The sequence below is a fragment of the Dermacentor variabilis genome, chromosome 5, assembly GCF_050947875.1.
Source record: "Dermacentor variabilis isolate Ectoservices chromosome 5, ASM5094787v1, whole genome shotgun sequence".
NCBI lineage: Eukaryota > Metazoa > Arthropoda > Arachnida > Ixodida > Ixodidae > Dermacentor > Dermacentor variabilis.
In genome coordinates this window covers 198,141,920-198,162,502 of record NC_134572.1, presented here as the reverse complement: position 1 = coordinate 198,162,502, position 20,583 = coordinate 198,141,920, and positions in this window count along the sequence as shown.

Here is a 20,583-nt window from a genome sequence, read left to right as displayed (position 1 = left end):
CCCATGGTCAGCCGGCTAGTGTTACACGCAGTTTGCCGTTCGCGGGCCGCCGTGCGGCGTTCGTGTTGTCCACTTCTCTCCTCTTGTGTCCGTGTCTGCACGCCTTACCCCTTCTTTGCATTAAGAAAGGATTTCTATTTGCCTGCAGCTCGGTCATAGTGGAGGCTATGGTCGGTCGCTCGGCTCAGCAGGCTCCGTAATCGGCATTTCATCGCTACTCATCATACGTCACGTATTTGTGCTGGCGTGCTATGACGTCAATATTTTCGTTCCTCCTCTGTGACGTCATAACTGCCGCGCTAGCGATGGGTCTCGACCACGAGAAGGAGTTTTTAGTGACTTTTTGGAGCTGAATTAAAATTATTTTGAAATGTTTGCAGCGTCCAATACCTCGTTCTGGTTGTCCTTGCATACGGAAGCAGCCTACAACATGCTTTTTATAGCCTCAAAATTTGGTGTCCCAACCCCTTTAAGGCGTTGTTGTGCGCCATATTTTATAACATCTGAGTGGGTTGAGCGTTGACATTGCCTCACATGGCACATCGCATTGTGGCGGAAGTATCAAATTTGAATTGGATTATGGGGCTGTACTTTCCAAAACCACGCTCGGATTATGAGGCACGCCGTAGTGGCGGACTCCGAATTAAGTTTGACACCGTGATGTTCTTTGACGTGTCCCAAAATCTAAGTGCACGTGCGTTTTCTATTTCACCCCCGTCAAAATGTGACTGCCAAGGTTGGGATCAAATCCACGACCTCTAGCAATGCCATTGCCACAAAGCTGTCGCGGGGGGCACAGAAGTGTTGATTTCACGGTTGACCGCTTCTGTAGTGTCTCCTGGGCCCTGTGGTGCGCTTTAATTAACGCGGCTCTGCTTCTGCGCGCCCCCACAAGTTGCCCGCTTGACATATTTGCATGGCGTATATTTCTCAGAAATAGCAGCAACTTCCTGTACCGTACCTTGAACTTAAGCTTATTCTGTGCCCTCGCAACTGCCGTTTCCTTGCCTTCTCACGTCACCTCTACCCCTCTCTTGTATGGGAACTGCCTCTTCTCCGTTTCTCCTCTCTGCAGTTCTATCTGCGTCCCCTCTGGCCTCGCATGTTTGTAGAAAGGGAAGCGCTGAAGTTTCTGCAATGCTTCTGAGAGTAGTCACGGATAATTACAGCTGTCAAGGGGCTAATGTGGCGACGGCCGAGGAGCTCCAGAGGGTATTGTGCACATTCGACGCGGTGGGGTAAAAACGAGTTTCTCCCGTCGCCTTTCCTCTCTTACTCGCGCGCCCTGAATCACCCCCCGACGCGGTGTGTACGACAGCAGCAGCCCACAATAGCAGCAGCAGTGCGAAAGTCGAAAGAAGAGGCAAAGAAAGTTTCGCTTTAAAAACATCGTGATCAAGCTGCTTTATTTGCCGCGCCTCCGCCGAAGTAATACGTCGCGTTTGATGTTAGTTGGAAACAAGCTGTGATAGCTGTTGTCTTAGCGTAGATAAAGTGCACGGATGTTTTTTTTTTCTGCCACAGAACTTATCATCACAAAAGCGAATTGGCAACGTGAGTGCAGAAGCCTAAAGGTGCGTTTTGTTTCATCCCAGTCGCCATGTCTTTCTCTAATGAGCAGAAGGTTGCCTTGAGATCTACAAAAGGCAACAAGAGGAAGGCCGCAGATATATATGTATCAGTCATGGAAGTGTGGCGGCAGACCAAACGCATCGACTATCATCAAATAACCTGAGACAAACCGGCAGCTTCAAGAAACAGCGGCAGAGGACTCCATCTATGAGTACCAGCCACGCACAGATGTTATAGCATTTATGGGCTTCCAAACCCTCATGCTAGCGTGCGAGGATGTGGCCGCCCGGGTACCAATTTCCAAGTCATGAGCTTGGAGTATTCTAAATGACGGCCTTTCACTCGTACCACCTTGACCAGCACCAATGATTAGAAGATAGGGAATCGCAAAATCGTCTAGATTTGTCGAACTGGGTCCTCACAAAAGCCGATGAGTCAACGGACTTTTTGAGGAACATCATGTCCACAGGTTAAATCAATTTTCGCCGAAATGCTTAGGCAAATTTGCATATTGCACGCTGTTGGAGGGACTCCAACCTACACTGGGCAAAGCGCAATCTGTATCAGTACCAGTGGCCGCTCAGTGTGCCCAGTTCGGAATTTACGCCGCTGCTATGATCGGTCCCATCTTCTTTGATCACACATTGACTGGATAGGGTTTTCGCGGGTGAAACCCTTGGAAGTAGCGGTGGACAAGCTCCTCTAGCGAAGTACCGCTGTCGCGTCTTCCACTTCTACGGCGTGGGCAAGACGGAGCACCAGCACACAGCAGCAGCCGAGCACGAAACTGGCTGGATGCGACTTTCTTGCGCAATAGATTGGAAGGGACGGGCCTGTGAATTGCCGGCCCGGTTACCTGACCTTTGTCCACTCGATTTCTTTCTTTGGGGTTATGTGAAAGATCGTGCTTAATTGATCAAGATGGACGCCAGATTAGTTCAAGGCGAAGATAACGGATGTCTGCCGTAGAATTCCGGCATCGGTCATCAAGAAAGCCAATGAAGACGTCATAAAACGGACACATTACTGCGTAGCTGCAAAAAAGGAGACCTATTCGAACAGGTGTTCTAGACTGGTGCACAACCGAGCTTGCGAATTCATAGATATTAAGGGCACAGTGAAATCTCATATTTTTTTTTCTTCTTGCAGACATCCTGATTGCCAATTCGGCTCATCTAGAAATAATTTATTTACTTTCTTGAACGCATCGGTTTTTTCCGTTTCTCTAGACGTTGGTCGCTTCGCGGTCGGTTTAAATCGCTTTTAATTTTTGACACGAACATGTCACGCATGAAAAATAAAACGGTCACTTTAATTTGGCCTTGTTCCGATGCAAGTTTGTGGCGCGAAACAAAGCTTCGCGCGCACTTTTTCGATGCGGTGTTAGCAAAGCTGGGATTTTTGAAACATTCTATGCCTATTACATGCTTTTCACATTTCGTGCGTGGTCACAACGGCGCTTCGGCCGCGCTATCAAGGTGTTTTTCTTAGCAATGTGATCAGTCGGCCTTGAGAGAAGGATAATAAGTGTGACGTAGAAATGCGGGGACGGAGTAGCTGCGAAGCCGCGAAACCTGCAGTTGGTACTCCTTCCGTACCATTATCAAGGTGCCTACAAATGCCGGATTTACACTTTCAAAATTAGGACAGTACTTCTCGAGTCAGATAATTAATTGCAATTACCGAATTAAATCTCAGTAACGAAATAATTACTGGCGGATACTCCACTGTACTGGAAACAATATGCAGTACGTTTTCTTCGAGTAACGCAACTGCGCTTCTTTAAGTCTTGGTGTGTTATAGTTGGGGAACACTGTATTCACTCAGTAACCGAAATGAGGCCAAACCGGATCCATGAGAAATGAGACCAAACCGGAGGCCAAACCGAATCAACAGTACTCATGCGCTGCAGCGCTTATACTTGGACTTACACTAAGCGAAATAGAGAGAAAGGCTGCAGTTTGATAGGAAAGGAGAAGCAGTAATAGTGATAGCCAAGTACGCGACAATTACACGAAGGAAGATTACACCAACGAGAAAACTAAGGCTGTGAAATTGACCTGTTTACTGCTATGATGTCTTGTATATACTCACATAACGCCCTCACTTCAGTGTTGAAATCTTCGAGGTCACACGAAGTTTCTTCAAGTGCAAGATATATGTAAGCTGCATAATGGACCGTTAGTTTTCCGGTCTATGCCAGTACCTCATCGCGATGGTACACGCGCGAGCTCTCTCGCAGACAGGTACGAGGCGCGTCGGCGCCCGGGCAGCGTCGCCTATGCGCAGCTGCCCTCTCGGCCGTCCCTTCCACGGCCGGTCTTCGCGCGCTTGGACGACGACGTCCATCCCGTCGCGCCTTGGGAAAAGCCGAACAAATGTGTGCCCGGCTGGCTCCCCGGGCGCAAGGGGGGCACCGCGTGTTCCCTCCACCCCGCGTGATCCGAGCAGCAGCAGCGCACCTGTGCGCGACCTCGCCCCGTGCCGGCTGTCGGGCCGCAACACGTTGCGTTCGTGAGAGACGCGGGCGCCATTTGGCGGCTCCAACCCCAAGGCTGCCGCCGCCGGGCTCCCACGCTCGGGCCGCCCTTGCGAGGAGCCGTTGACCCGCCGCGTTCAGCTGGCACCGTGTCGCGTTGGGGAGCCGCCGGCCCGTGCGTCCGCGGCGAAGCGCCACCAGCTCCCGCTCGGAGCGCTTGGCCACGGCTTTTCCTCGCCCAGTTCGTCCTCTACCTTCGCTGTCCGCTTTATTATTCCCACGAAGACCGGTGGTGCCTCACCCATTACGCGGCCGGCGCAACATTCCTTTCGATCCCAACATTGGGTGCCCCCGCCCCATTTGCTATAAAATCCAAACAGTTGTCTTGGGTGTCTTACGAGGCGGCCACGCAAAATCCATGCGACAGACGACGGACGGGCTCTGTCCCGTTGTGTTTAGGGGCAACGCAAATGGCCGAGTGTCGACACGCTTTCATTCCTGCTGAATTGACCACCGCCTTTCGTCCGTCAGAAAATTGAAACGTCAATGAGCCGGAACGTGCTCGAATAGCTGTTAGTTACCATCCTATGAAGAAAGCAGAAAATGAAACCAGAGAAGGCATAATCGAATTTAATCGCCACGTTTCCCAACAACCAAAACACTTTCGTGGCTCGGTGGAGTCACGAAAGTATTTTGCCTTATAAAAAAAATAACGACATGACCTCGCTAATACTTTGCCCCCGGTGTTAAATGAGACTACGCGAAGGCTCAGCGTTACCATTACCGAATTTCAACGGCAAAACCAGGCGACATCGAAACCGAGCACACCACAGCAGCGCAGAAAAGAGTTGCCGGCTACGACGCGCTCGTCGAAGTGTCAAACCGAACAGCACGGCGTCGCACGCTTTGCGTGGCGGCCAGGGCCTGGTGTCGGGAACCACGCCCGCACATTGCGCGGCTGCGCGCGCGCAGTCTGCCAATGGCCTCTACTGACGTGCCAGCTCTCGCATTTCTAAAAAAAAAAAAAAAAAGAAAACATGGCTATGCAATAAAATGCGACTCCCTACAAGTTATCGACATAAACAACCGCCCTCGAATTATTAATAAAGAAGTTAATAAAAGAAATTTTATATAGTCATTTAACTAAAGTCCCCTGCCGGGCTAGCTGCTACGTGGCTAGAAATGCTTTTAGGCGGGAAATAAACCCAGCTGCAAAGAACAGACACAGACAGGCGCACACTCACAACTGGTGTTCAATGTTTCTGATGCTTCGCTTTACGTACCCCCAAGCATGCGCACAAGAACATAAACAAGCAAGTTTACCTGACAATATCTACATGAGTACTTTCGCAGTAACGTTATCCGCCACAAAGGATTTCCGCCGCGCTGTACAGCACGCATGCGACGACCCTGTGGGTGCCTCCCAGTCAAAGCTTTTTATAAAACATGTATTTTCTAAAAGAAACTATATATATATATATATATATATATATATATATATAAGAAAGAAAGAATAAAACAAAAGACGAACGTTGCATGTGTCTTTCCTGACGTTGTGGCCGGCGGACGAAGGCTCAGTAAAATATAGGCATAACGTTAGTCTTCTTTATTTCTTCTTTGAATGGTACACGTTCGGATCCGGCGCGAGTACCCTCCGTCTTTATATATATATATATATATATATATATATATATATATATATATATATATATATATATATACATACATACATACATATCCTAAGAAGCCAACAAAGAAGGACATAGGGGAAATTATTTTTACTTAGTTACTGAATTAAAGAATTCACAAAAAAAATGCATGTGACAGTGGATTAAGAAAAACTTACCGCAGGTACGAAACAATCCCAAGTCTTCGCATTACGCGTGCAATGCTCCTACCAATTGATCTACCGCGGCGCCGTTTTCCCATCCACTTTCTGGGGTATTTACGTTTACCTACCAGCTGGGGAAGATCAGGTAACAGCGGATTTGTTGAAGGATGGTGGGCAGATTGTTCTAGAAAGACTGGCCACCCTGGACACGCAATGACTCATAACCTCGAGCGTACCGGAATGTTGGAAGAACGCCAACATAATCTTAATCCATAAGAAAGGGGACGCGAAAGACTTGAAAAGTTGTAGGCCGATGAGCTTACTGTCCGTTGCCTACAAAATATTTACTAAGGTAATCGCAAATAAACTCATGAACACGTAAAACTTCTGTCAACCAAAGGAGCAGCCAGGATTTCGTAAAGGCTACTTAACAGACCATACTCCCACTATCAATCAACTGATAGAGAAATGTGTGGAATATAACCAACCCTTATATATAAGCTTTCATTGATTACGAGTAAGCGTTTGACTCATTCGAAACCTCAGCAGTCATGCAGGCATTACGGAATCAGGGTGTAGACGAGCCGTATGTAAAAATACTGAAAGATATCTATAGCGGCTCCACAGCCACCGTAGTCCTCCATAAAGAAAGCAACAAAATCCCAATAAAGAAAGGCGTTAGGCAGGGAGATACGATCTCTGCAATGCTATTCACAGTGTGTTTACAGGAGGTATTCAGAGACCTGGATTGGGAAGAATTGGGGATAAGAGGTAGTGGAGAATACCTTAGTAACTTGCGATTCACTGATGATACTGCCTTGCTTAGTAACTCAGGGGACCAATTGCAATGCATGCTCACTGACCTGGAGAGGCAAAGCAGAAGGGTGGGTCTAAAAATTAATCTGCAGAAAATTAAAGTAATGTTTAACAGTCTCGGAAGAGAACAGCAGTTTACGATAGGTAGCGAGGCACTGGAAGTGGCAAGGGAATACATCTACTTATGACAGGTAGTGACCCTTGATCCGGATCATGAGACTGAAATAATCAGAAGAGTAAGAATGGACTGGGGTGCGTTTGGCAGGCATTCTCAGATCATGAACAGCAGGTTGCCATTATTCCTCAAGAGAAAAGTGTATAACAGCTGTGTCTTACCAGTAGACACGTACGGGGCAGAAACCTGGAGGCTTACGAAAAGGGTTCTACTTAAATTGAGGACGACGCAACGAGCTATGATGGGTGTAACGTTAAGGGGATAAGGAGAGAGCATATTGGATGAGGGTGAGGGTGAGGGAACGCGAGTTAATGACATCTTGGTTGAAATCAAGAAAAAGACATGGGCAGGTCATGTAATGAGGAGGCAAGCTTAATAACCGAAGGGTTACGGACTGGATTCCAAGAGAAGGGAAGCGTAGCAGGAGGCGGCATAAAGTTTAGTGAACGGATGAGATTAAGAAGTTTGCAGGGACAACGTGGCCACAATTAGCACATGACCGGGGTAGTTCGAGAAGTATGGGAGAGGCCTTGGCCCTAGAAGGCCGTCGTGCGCATGCGCTCGCCCATGCGCGGTTGCTGGCGGCTCCCAAGTACAGAGACCGGGCCGGCTTAGTTGCCCTGCAGGCGCTCTGCAGCTGTCGATAAGCAAGTAGAAATAAAAGCAAAACTGCGTCACTGCCCCGCGTTGCCACGCACGCGTGTGGCCACCACCATGTGGCTTTGTTGTCGCAAGAGAGAGAAAAAAGAAAAAGTCGAGACATCCGCCTCGCATGATGAGACGGCACTGCGTCCACAGCAGCACCTTTGTGACGTTCCTTCGAAAGGTCGACCACTGTCTTCGCTGATGGCCGTCTTTCCTCTCCCGTTTGAGTGGGACACATTTATTGACCTCATAACATCAGGTAACATTTCACCCCCCATCGTCAAGGGTCCGTCCTGGTCAGCAGATCTATCAGTATAGATCTACGCAGAAAGAAAAGATAGACTCGAAAAAAGATTTCGAATAAGCCGATTTCACGATGAGCAGCAAAGCAAAGGACAAAGACGAAGCGAGACGAGAAACACGGCGTTGATGCAGCTTTGCCATTCCAAGCAAATAGACAGATTTAGTTTAGCTTCTGCAACTGGACGTAAGCGCATCACGTACGTAAAGAAATAGCGTCGTCCTCACTGCGCAAGCTCGGAACGTTATTGGGTTTCTGCGGTTTAGGCGCGCTATGGTAACGTGCGTTCTTTGGCGAGTTCTTAGCGTCCGCAATGTTTGCGGACGCTAAGAAACAGCGTTGTCGAATACGGCGGCACCCATGGCTCCCGCTTCAGTGGGAATTCTCGTGATGGCTGCGCTGTCAGTCGCGTTGATCGCCAGTAACTGTTGGAATGAGCTTTCGCTTTCCTAAACTCACCTGAACGGTTAGTTATAAGCACATAACACGTCCATTTTCTGAGATTGTTCGACGATTATGGTGCCCGTACGCGTAACGAGACGCGTCCACATAGCAACAGCAGGATGGTTGCTCACGGACCGTGTTGGCTTGGCTACGTTTGGCACAAGGCACCAGACGGCGCCCTGTTTTATAACGTTTTCTTTACGTTTGCGTTTCCGTGAGGTAAACTAAAATACCTGAAAGGACATGCACCGTAATGTCCCGCAAAGGTGCTTACATTTACCGTACGTAAGGCGACAAACTTTCTAATTTCATCTCGCTTCGTTTCGTGTTCTTTTGTGCTGTCGCTAATCACGAACAGTAACCAACTTGCCCAACTCACCACTCTTCTATAAGTCCCTTTCGTAAAACTTAGGTAGGTCATCAATGTGGTCAGTATAACACTGGCGAGATCTTCGATTGCTTCATCGGTTTTGTGTCTTGCCGTTGTGCAGCTTGGCCACCTCCTCATTGCAAAGGGTGCGGGGGGGATGGAATCTATCACGCTTGCTTCAGTGCGTTTCTTGGCACTTCATGTCTGGGCGAATGTCTTCCGTCCCCCATGGATTGGGAGCTGCTTCTCCACTGCACGGCATTCTCAGCGACCGGCTCCGAGCAGCTTGCGCAGCACGCTGCTACGCCCGGTAGCTCGTGTTCTTTTCTATCATGGGCACAGGTTGGAAACCCGAGTTGTTTCGGCCGATCACTTGGTCCGTCGGAGGGTTTAGCGCGAAGTAGTCCCTGGTGCTCGTGGTCAGTGACAGCCTTGGCGAGAATGAGGTCGGCATTTGTCAGCAGCTGATCCGGAAGTAGCCAATGATGTCGGTGCCCGCTTTCGGCGTCGGTCCAAGTTCGCCAGCCCTGCCTTTCACGTGGCTCGCTTCGTGTCGCTGCGCTGTCACCGATCGGCAAGCACTTGGCCTTGAAGCGAAAGCAGGTAAGGAAGCCAAAACCGCCACGCCGGCAAGCAGTGGGGGACACGGCAGTGACGATCACGAAGGGTCACCATTGACGTGCTGGCCGCGGAAAAAGACAACAAAGCGCAGGGTGAGGATGAGACAGGTAGGAGGGCCTTGCGGACTCAGGTACAGTTTTACACCGCAAGGAGGCGCAAAAGAGTCGAGTTGTCCTTGTTGCAGATCCAAACGTCCGTAAAGCAGAACCGGCGAGGCGATAGGTGAGGTGATATGCAGGCGTGCGAGTCCAGATTAGCACGGGGAAACTGATAACTGAAGTGAGAGCCAAGCAAAGCACGTGGGACACAATGGAAGAAAGGCATCTAGTAATCAAAATGGGCGCAGTGGTCGACTGACTGCAAGAACAAATGACATGGGATAGTAAAAGCAGATACCCAAATGGGTTAACCATCTGCCGAATGTTTGAAAGGAAGTGCAAATTGCAGTGTGTAATTCAGAGTTAGCGCAGTGCCAGCAGTTGGGCGGTATGGGTATGCAATTAAAAGAACAGTGCTTGCAGTAAACAGGCAAATTTCGACGCTAGCTAAGCCGATGAGTATTACGGCCACTGACATCAACGAAAAGTGCACTAAGTCGGCCACGAAAGTGCTTTTGTGCGTGAGGGGACACATTTTAGCGATAGTGCAATAACACCGGTTGTACAGCGATTCGCAACACGGGTTGTAGGCCTTTTAGGCGGGCCCCATGTCATCAGGAAGGTTAATCAATTATTCGATGTAGCGACACAACAGCAAGAAGGAGAATTAGACCACAAGGAGTTGAAAAAGAAAACGATGCAGAAAGGATAAGTATAGTCAAGGCAAATTTTGTTGCGTAAACATGCAGGGCGGTCGCAAGCAGGAAAAGTGGCTAGCAATTCAAACAACGTTTAATGACGAAGCTATTGGTGTGTACGCCTTGTAAGCCTACAACAGTGTGGGACAGACAGTTACGGCACTGCACTTATCTCTTCCATTCTCTCTAAAATCACTTCACACACACACACACGAACTTGTAGATGTTATGCAGCAGGAAATAAGACAGGCACGGCAAGAAAATTGTAACACTGCAGTATGTCGAGCATGTTGGCACATTTTTCGCACCAGCGGACGAGAGCAGAAGGGAGACGTGTACAGCACAAGGCGTTACTTTCAATAATTTATTCCCCGCCCCCCAAAGAAAAAAACTCTATACACAATGCACAGTATCAACACACACCTTACCCATGCGTCACACTGAGTTCTTCAAAAGGCCGTTTCCTTATTTAAAAGATCAATTGAAGGGGTGCTTACACAGCTTTGACCAATCCTTCTGATAGCCTGCACCTCAATAATTTCACGCACATCTTTTTCTCTGTGCCTGGTCAGAACCACACAATCCCCAAACAATTCAAAGGAACGCAGCCGCATTCATGACAGTGAACAGACACATGACCGCGAGGGTAATCTTTCACATTTAAGCTATGCTATCATAAGTGCTCATTAAGACAGCGTCCTGTCTGTCCTGTGTACCGTTTTATCAGAATAAATTGCGGAAGTTAGCGCATTGTGTTGTCAACGTTTCCCTTTTGTGCTCGTCCGCTGGCGCTAAACATGTTATTCAAGCAAGAAAATATTTGGATTGGAACGAGGAAACCACGTAAACAGTGGAACAAGGAAATAAAGCAAGCTGTAAAGGAGCTTAAGAAGGAGTATAGGGACCATCAATACGCCAAAAAGTTGGCATTACACGAAGAGTTGCTCCTTAGATGGAACAAATACTGAAAAACTAGCAGTGTGGCGAACGAGCTCGTGCAAGAGAAAATTAAATCAACAAGTCAACGTTGGATCCAGAACAATCGCAAAAGAGACAGAGGCGCTCCAAAAAGATCCTGGAACCATGCAAGAGCACTCGAAGCTGCAACTGAAACTTCGCTAACGACTATAAGGGATGAAGACGTTAAAATCTTCAAAGCAGACGATGCGCTGCGGCACATCAGAGACGTTACTGGGGATGACATCGGAAAAAAACAAAGTAGTTCAGAGAGATACAGCACCAAAAGAAAAGCTTGAGAGATCAAATTTAGCATAGAAAAAAAGCAATGCAAGAAAGCAGGAGAACATGTCCCTAATAACGCAGCCACAACATCCGATGACATCCCATTACAGCTAATCACGAACCGCTGTTGAAAAAGCAAGGCACTGCTGACTAATGCCATTGAGCAAATGATTAAAGCGAAGGAAAGTCCGGCTGGATGGCGTGAAAGCAAGATGAGCCTCACCTACAGCGGCAAAGGTGATAAGGATAGGACGACTCATACGGGATATATATATATATATATATATATCCCCGACGTTAGTGTAACTGGCCCGTATGAGTCGTCCGTATGAGACGCTCGCTCTCCCGTACCTCGCGCGTAGATGCGGGTTCGAGGCTGCAGCAGGCCGTTCCGAGGTCTCGTGCCGTACCCGAGGCGCTCGCTGTCCCGACGCTCGGTCAGGTGAACCTCACCGGTAGACGTGGGTTCCGTAGGCCCGACGGCCCTAGTCGCGCCGGCGTTGCAGCGATCAACCGTTGCGCCAGCCACTTCGCGGCACGAGCCTCCCTTGTCTTCCTCTTGTCGAGGACGGCCGCAATGTCGTCTGCTCTTGCGCTCGGTACTTCGTGCGTCACAGGAGCCCAGGGCAAAACCAAAAATGAGGCCGTGCAGGGTGACATGTGTTGGGCCTCAGAAGCGCAGAGTAAAATTGGCTTCGCAGCAACACTGGGGAGCATGGGTCAAAATAATGGGCGGCTAAAGTGCACAAGTATCTGCGCCTGAAAAACGCGGGCACAGAAAAGAGGCAGAGGTCAAGGAAGCTGGCAACCAAGTGCGGGGTTATTCAAAGTGCAACCAGGACAACCAGGAGTCATCAAATAGAAAGTGAGAGAAACAGAGACAGCAAATGGGATGCAAGGAACGAAAACAAAAAAAGAACATGGAGGTTTACAACAATGGGATTAGATAACTTAGAAGAGAAAATCTGTACGAAAACGCGGAAGGCATCTCCTTGGTAATTGAGGCTCGAGCTGGTTGCCTAAGGATAAGAACATGCCGGAGCAAACATTCCCACTTAGATGAGGCATGTGCATGCTGCAGCAAGAATACGGAGACCATTGAGCACATCCTAATGGAATGCAAAGGGATTGGTCCAGCGACACTAATACGTCACGTAGAACTTCCAGAAGGGCTTGTATATAAAGCGTACGGAGGCATGAACCGGTCAGCATTTGATATAACCAAGAGACGTTTAGAGTATTGGTGGGAGAAAAGCAGGGGAGAGAAGGGAAGATACGACCGGATAGGTAGCGGTACAAGGTAGATAGAGAAGTTTTGAAAAAGAGAAAAACGATTAAAGAGATATATAGAAGCATGCTAGAATGAAAAGCGCGTTTAGCATACCTGGTTAACTCAAGCAGGCTAGGTTACCATTTGTCGCAACCCCGTTTCAAAGGGGGTGCACACTGATCATCGTCGATGGTGGCCTGCTGTGCTTGCAGGCTGCTTTCCCTTTTAAAGTCGTCGCTGCGGAGCATGACGTGCTTGCCGTTCGGCTCGATAACGTGATCTCTCGGAGGGAAGGCAGCAGGCGTCCACGGCCTCTCTCCACTCCTTCCTTCCTCTCTTATTTCCTTTTAAAATTTGGAACCAGCACATATTGTTTGTTTCCTTCAGCTCTCGGACTCTCTCTCACAGTATTGAAGGCCAGGGTTGCAGTAGTGAGCCAACAACAGACCTGGCCAATTGCGATTCTGAGGATTTGAATGAAGCAGAGAATAATGTGACAAGATAGCAGAAAATAGCCAAGCTGTTCTGTCGTAGGTTGCCACATCGACTTTGAATATCAGTGTATTTACATGGCCATTGCAAGGCTGTTCGTTCTTTCCGTAGGCGAGACGCTGTAGGCGAGGACTATAGCCGACTACTTCCGCGGACTAATCTGTAGAGTCGCTCTATAGACTGTCTGCCAACAGACTGATCCAGCCTTCGCTACACGGTCTCTCCACATATGAAGCTTGTTCCCGTTGCATAAAGCCCTAGGCTCGAGTTTTTCGAGTAAACGACTAGCAGAGTTTCTGGGAAGCAAAAAAAAAAAAAAAAAGACGAAACCACCTCTACTTGTTACCGTTTCCTTCTGTTTCCACGCCTGCGATGTAAACGTCTGCTGGAGTCGCTCAAGCCAAAGTAGTGAGCTTAAAGACATGGGAGCTCTGCAAATACATATCGCTTTTTTCTAAGTCTCATCCATGCACTAATAGCAATCAGTTCCTTTTATCTACAGGCCGCCTTCTGACAAGGTTGAGCGGAGCTCACTTCAAGGACGGGCAAGTCCTTGTGCGAACAGCGTTCCACTTGCTCGCATCTGTATTTACTGGAAACCACTACATTGTTTCCGCTTGCGATCGCATGTGGCGAGCCGATGTCCACCATTCTTTCTATTAGGGGCTCCTTCATTGTGTTCAACTTGAGCACGTATCACCCAACGCCGAATTGGATGCCGCTGCTGCGAGCCTCTAGCTCCTTATTGCGGGCATCGCACGCGTAACGCGAAGACGTGGGATCGTTCCCCACATGCGGCAAGTTGTTTTTTGATCCACTTTCATTGCGATTAATTTAGCATTTCTTTAATTTCCCTTGTGTTTTCCTCGGTTTCTTTGTTGGCTCCTCATTTTATTGCGGATTAGTGGTTCTGTGTCCTCCCTCAGCAAAGCTGCGTTCCACTCTTTCCTTTCTTCTGCTGTATTTACGATACAACATCTGTCCTAGATATTTGTTTCACTCTTAATCCAATCACGGCGTAATTTCAGGGACTGCATGCCAACAGTATCGCCGCGCGCATTTCTTTCCTTATTTCAGCGTCCGTCTTTTCAATGGCTCACCTGCCACCGCTAAGCACAAATAATACTGTCCGAGGAGTAACTAGGAGTCCGCAATTTCTTTTAGCCTCACTTTCACAACTCGTTAAAGTCGCTTTACACTGGCAATGCGACTAGCCACGCCGAAAGAACAAGATAGGAATAGTAAACGCACCGCTCCTCGCTCTTACTTACGCGTAACCAAAGTCTGGTGAAAATAAACTCTGGCGCGTGACGCGCCGGGACCGCCGATATAGTGCACGCCCCAGTGAGGGAATAATTTTAACCACCTGGCGCCAAATTATTCGCGTACGCATGGCACACAAGCTTTGTCGCGTTTCGCCACCGACACCGCTGCGCATCGAATCCTCAGCCGCGCAATGCCGCGAATGGGACGCGTTCGGCTACTGCTTGTCGCACTGCTGGGCCGCAGCTGCGTGTGTGTGTGTATTATACATATACATATATATATATATATATATATATATATATATATATATATATATATATATATATATATATATATATATATATATAACCTTCTCTCGTGGCGACGTCCGCGCGTGTATGCTCGCGGGGACGATTTATGCCCGAACCCGCGGTCCTCTCTCTCTCGTTTCTTATTTTTTCCTTGTCTTGTCCCCCGTTGCCATTCTTCATCGGGTTCGTTTCCACCCCGATCGCTGTCGGGCCCACCTTGCCGTCGCCCCGCTCGCGTGGTTATACGGCCACGCGCGCGACGTGACTGCACTGGGGAAGAGGAGCCCGTCACCGAGTGCGCGCCGTGAACACGCTGCCGGATTACGGACGCACACGAGCAACGCAAATGCAGGCGCTCCCGAACGCACCCGCGGCCGTTGTGTCCACACATCTATTTTTCTTGGCGAGAGGGTTAAACAAGATGCCGTTCGCGGTGCGTTTACGATCATAAATGCGAGCCGTAGCGTGGCCTCTCCCGTCGGAAACAAAGGCACAAGTCGTTCCCTACCTTCTGTCATTTTCTTCTTCTTCTTTTTTTTTTTTTGCAGCATCAGCTGTGAAAGAGGTCCCGAAGCGTTGTTTCAGAAGTTATTTCGTTTGAAAGCGTTCGTTGTACGGTCTGGAGCTAAATTCGAGAAAAAAAAAAAACAATTGGGGCACGCTTAAGCTTCGCCTTTGAGAGTGGAATAGCATATAAACATCCCTGACCGCTTCTCACGCTTCCCGGCAACTGCGGCTCATGTGGCCGCAATGTTTTGATGCAAACGCAGGAGGCGAACGCCATGCACGAACGCGGCCTTGGCGGTTCTTGTTTTGATTGCGTTGCAAGGAACCGATCGGCCCGCGCCGCTCCCACTAAGACAGACATCGAACGGCAGCTGGCAAACGCTATCGCGTTAAAAGTGATTTGTGTTTCAGTTTCCACGTAAAAGAATTCTGTTTTCTCGTATATTCAAAATACAATGCGACGCTATCATGCATGTGGGTTGTGTGTAAGTCGTACTCTACGAATTTTCTGACGCATGTTACTTTGAGAAATTCAATTAGTTTTATAACGCCTCCGCCCCATGCAGAGAGCCTGCGCTAATCGGGATGCGTGGTTCGAGATGATTTTCTCGGCCGCAGACACTGAATTTTCGGCGACATGGGCCCCCCTGAACGAAGACTGGCGCGTGCAAACGGAAATCATTCTACCATGAAATTCATGAGAAGCAGGAAGACCGTCCTCTGTCACATTTTACTCCCACACTGACGACATTAGGTGCAACCAATGATCGTACCGCTTCCATAAATGTGCATACAACAATCAGCGCCGGTTTGTCGCCGCGTTTCCCACTGCACAGCTTTGGGCACGCCCATCCCGATCTCGGCTCCTTTGTGTAAAAAGATGCTCAGGCTGCTGTGTAGAAACTGAGATCCGTCACGACGGTTCACAGCAGCATCAACAAAGGCGCACAGCTGGTTGGCGGACGATAACATTGAAGAACATGAAGCTAACCAGCGACATCTGCTTCGAGTCCCCGACACCGCAAACGTGGCACAATTTAGTCTTTCGGATATTCATCGGGACGCTTTCAATTGAGCGGCAGGAAGGAAGAACTGCGTCATAAAGGCACGAAACACGACAACAAATGCGCATGATTCGGACTAATTCCTTGACCAAACAGAATTTCTTCTTGTTGTTGAATGAAGGCCGTTTGCATTTATTTGCGCCTGCCGATCATTGTACCCGTTCCTAATTCAGCTCATGAAAGTTCCTCCCCGTGTGATCTTGCTTACGCTTTACCTAGTTGTACCTAGTTTTCTGCCATCGATTTTAATGGTCGAAGCGCAACGAACCATATTGATAACATGCGCACTATTCTACATTGAATTAGTCATCACTGCTGTGTTTAGTGCTTTTTTATAACACGGCCTTGTCGTGAAGATGGCTTTCTGTGGGTCTGTATTCATAATTTCAAAGCGCTTGTCATACACGAGCCTTGTTGATTTTGGATATTACTGAATGCGAATTTATTTGGAATGAGCATGATCAGATACAGTTTGTTAAAGCAATTAAATATCATGCTGGCCTGCATTTATCATTCCGCATCTTCGGACGCAACTAAATTTTGTAACCTTTTGTACTTCCTGCTTGAAAATCATATTTCTTATTGCGTCTTCGTAATCATCATGCTAACTGGCTGCATTAGTACTATTCTTCTCGATACCCAAAGCCACATCTGCATTGCTCATACGAGATGTTTCTGTAATATTCGGTTTACAGTACATAATAAATCTGATTCTCGCTATGTCAGTGCAGTCCTAGGCCAAATCGTTCGGTGTATCAAGGTTCGTCTAATGGAGCACAAGCTGCTTGTAGAGCACCATCGGGATCTGAGCCCTTCGTGGCACATTGCAAGCGCTGTGAGGATGAATGCATGCCGCTCTTTGATAAGACTCAAGTGAATATTCCTAGCACAGATCAGTGAGAGCGTGAAATGCCCGAGGCCTTCCTTATTCATCGGGAAAAACAGTCCTGCGTCAGCAAGCCTAGCTTATCTTTGACAGCAAAGGAAATAAAATTCTTGCACAATAGCGTGCCATTGCGCATGTGCTTCAGGGATTGATCGTGAAGCGCGCGCCTTCTTGCACATATATTTGTGTCCTCCACAGAATAAAGTCAGTTGATGTCTAGCGTTCGGTGTGTCTTTTTTCATGTTCCTGTCCGTGTCCTTTCTTTAGGCGCTAGTGCTACCTCCCCTTGCGTTCTACGGCGGCAAGGGCCTGATTTTGTGTGGTGTGGCAGGGCAGAAAATAGCGTAGCCGGAGTGTAAACTTGAGTGACGATTGTGGTTGCCATTGGATATTTGTGACCATGAAGTTTCATGAAAGCAGGCAGGTCGTTCGTCCGCATGCCGCACTGTCATCCCGGTACACCCGTACGTGTTACACGTGCGAAATAAATTTAGAACGGCACACGCGCGGCGTTCGCCCATTAATTGACGCAGATGTACCAATATGGCGCGAAATTGAGTACGTAACGAAACTGACTAGCTGAGCAGACTGTACTCATTCAAGGCACGTTCACACCGAAGGCGGAGCGGACAAGCGGACAAGCGGATCCGGCCAAGCGGCCGCGGATTTTCCGCTTTGCGGAAAATACGCGGCCGCTTGGCCGGATCGCGCCCGGACCGATTTTTTCCGCTCGGATAAGTTGGCCGCTTTGGCCGCAGCCAATCAGAACCCGACACTGCGGAAGCGCTGGTGAAGGAAAGTAAACGAATGTCTTTCTCTGGGCTTTTCGCTTCCGTTATTCAAAAGTGTCAAAACGGCAAGTTGGGCCAGTTGGTTGGGATTCATAGTAAGGTTTGTTACAGCGCAACACAAGACAAGGACAAAAGAAGGTATAAAACGACGACACGGCGCCGTGTTGTCGCTTTATACCTTCTTTTGTGCTTGTCTTGTGTTGCGCTGTAACAAATCCTGAAAATCGACTAGACAAGTGGCGAGTAAAATGCCAACGATCTCGTCCTCTTCGTCTGAGCTCATCATTTTGCAGAAGTAGATAGCGGACGAGAGCGCGCCGACCCACGAAGAAAAAAATATCGAAAGTGCGCGTACAAACCCAAAGTGCCGCGAGATGGCGGCACGTCCCTGAAATCGCTAAAGAAATTGCGAGATGCCCCGCCTTCCCGGCGGCGCGGACAGCCAGACAACGCGGCCGGTCTGAACAGGCGCTCGCCGCTTTGACAATCCGCGTGTCCGCTTAGACGCTCCGCTTTCGGTGTGAACGCGCCTTCAGCGCGGCTTTCCTTCCCGACCGCCCCATGAAACGAGCGCCAGTTAAATTATCGTTAGCTGCTCCGCACATGCGCCTCTATGCATACTAAAATACATCGTAATGCATCGTATAGCACAAACGGTTTTCATTTTACTGTGGCTTACATTTATGCCACCAAACAGACCCACACTCCATACACGCTGTAACGGATTGGTTAGGCTTGGATTGCAGGGCTAAGCGCCAGCCTACGCGTGTCGGTCAGTGTGCACGTGTCACTGAACACGCACACCCTGCTGAATTGGGCAACTTCACACGAAATTAGTGTTTTGGCGCAGGTTGGCGCAGCTCGATGCTTTGCCGCAAGATGGCCCAATTGTCGCAGCGCTTCCCTCACTGCCGGCACGTCCCTCAAGAGAGAGGCAGGACAAAGGCGAGAGGCAGGGAGGTCGACAGGAAGGGAAAATGCGGTTTGCTGCCATACACTGGGTAAACGGAAGGGGAAAGCAATGAGATGACGTAGCAGACAGAGAAAGAAAAGCAGCACAGACACACAACCATAGTCCGTCACTATAACCGCACAGTAGCACTTGTATCATTACACAAACATCAGTTTAGGCGGCAACCTATTAGTGCAGGCCTGTTGATCTCAAAACTTCAATTGCCCTCGTCGCGCTCCCCGGCGGCGACTTTTGAGGTCTGCATTCTCAAAGAATTTCCTCTATTAACAGTCTTGATCAAAGCGCGTTATCGCGATTGCGATTGATCGTCTCGGTAGATTGCAGCGAGGACAGTGGCAAAGATGGTGTTCAAGAGTCTGCTCGCTATCATCACATGTGGCGTTGTAGGCCCATTCAATTCGGAAAGCAAAGCAAAAGACTTCGTAAAAGCGCGCCTAGCCATATTCGACAAATCAGGATACTCTCGCATCGGCAAAGTGCAGCTGGGATGCGATGGCGGAGAGAAGTGTCCATGTGGTGACCTGAAAACTTGGGATATTCTACGTGGAGAACGTGATAGCTCGTGTTGGAAGGTACTCGGTACTTTTATCCTCGCTTCTTAAAACCTTAAACGGCGTCAATAACCTAAAGATTCAATGGTGGGCAAAGAATGGCAAAGGCTTAGTTCTTAACAGCGTGATATTGCATGAGCAAGTGACATCAGCCATTCGTAACTGGAAAGCTCTCAATTACATTTCAGTGTTTGCAAATGTTTTTCGCAAATGCTAATGGTCTGTTTGTCATCCTCTATTTACTGATGTACTATTGTTCTATTTTGTGTTATTGCATGTGTATGTTATCCACATCCTTCTTTTTACGTTCTACTTCTCCAGAAGAGGTGCAACCAGCCATTACCGGAATGCATGGAACAGGTTAGGGCTTAAAGAATATCAATAGAGCTATCATATATCCTGTATATTCGTTACTTGCTACGGTACATAGCCATGGCGTTAACTTGTTCTGTAGAACTAGCGTGTTCCCACAGTAGTTGAAGAAGACAAAGTCATACGGTCTTTCAAAAATAGGCAGTAACTTCAACATCCTAGAGTATGTTTGGAATAAGCAAACTTCACATGCTAGTGCTACATCTGCATGTTGCAAAAGGAAAACATTAGGTATAGCTATCAATTTTGCCCTAACCCGAAATGGTGACAAGGCATGAGACAAAATAACACCTAGATTTATTTTTCTCTAATCAGCCAAATTACGTTAGGTCAGTTTCAGTCAGACAATGTAGTTGTGCTTTGTTAAATGAAATAGACCTACATAAAGGCGGAAATTTTGGTGGCTAGGGAGATATAAAACTACTCCCAGGCGAAAATCAATAAAATAGGCCTTATATCACAACAATTCTTGCTATAATTTGAAGGTCTCTACGAAATAGGCGGCATCGGCGGCCTCTGATTTCATTTCAAAACAAATATCCTTGAGCTTTGAGAGCAATATATGCCGTCGTGGTATTAGACACTGCGGCGTCATAAATTTAAGGCATTCGGTGTGCTGCTGGCAAAGCAAAGAGAATATAGTGAATGAAAAAAAAAAAACTCTTGGAACCCGCCAGCATCTGGCAGCCATAACAACATTGCAAGCAAAACTTGGTGATGCAATAACAGCTTTCTTTAACCGTTTTTCCTCTGAGTTTACTACGATGCAAAAGCTGTTCTGATATTTTAAAAACGCAACATAAAAGAGAGCGTATGACTTCCTTCCCTT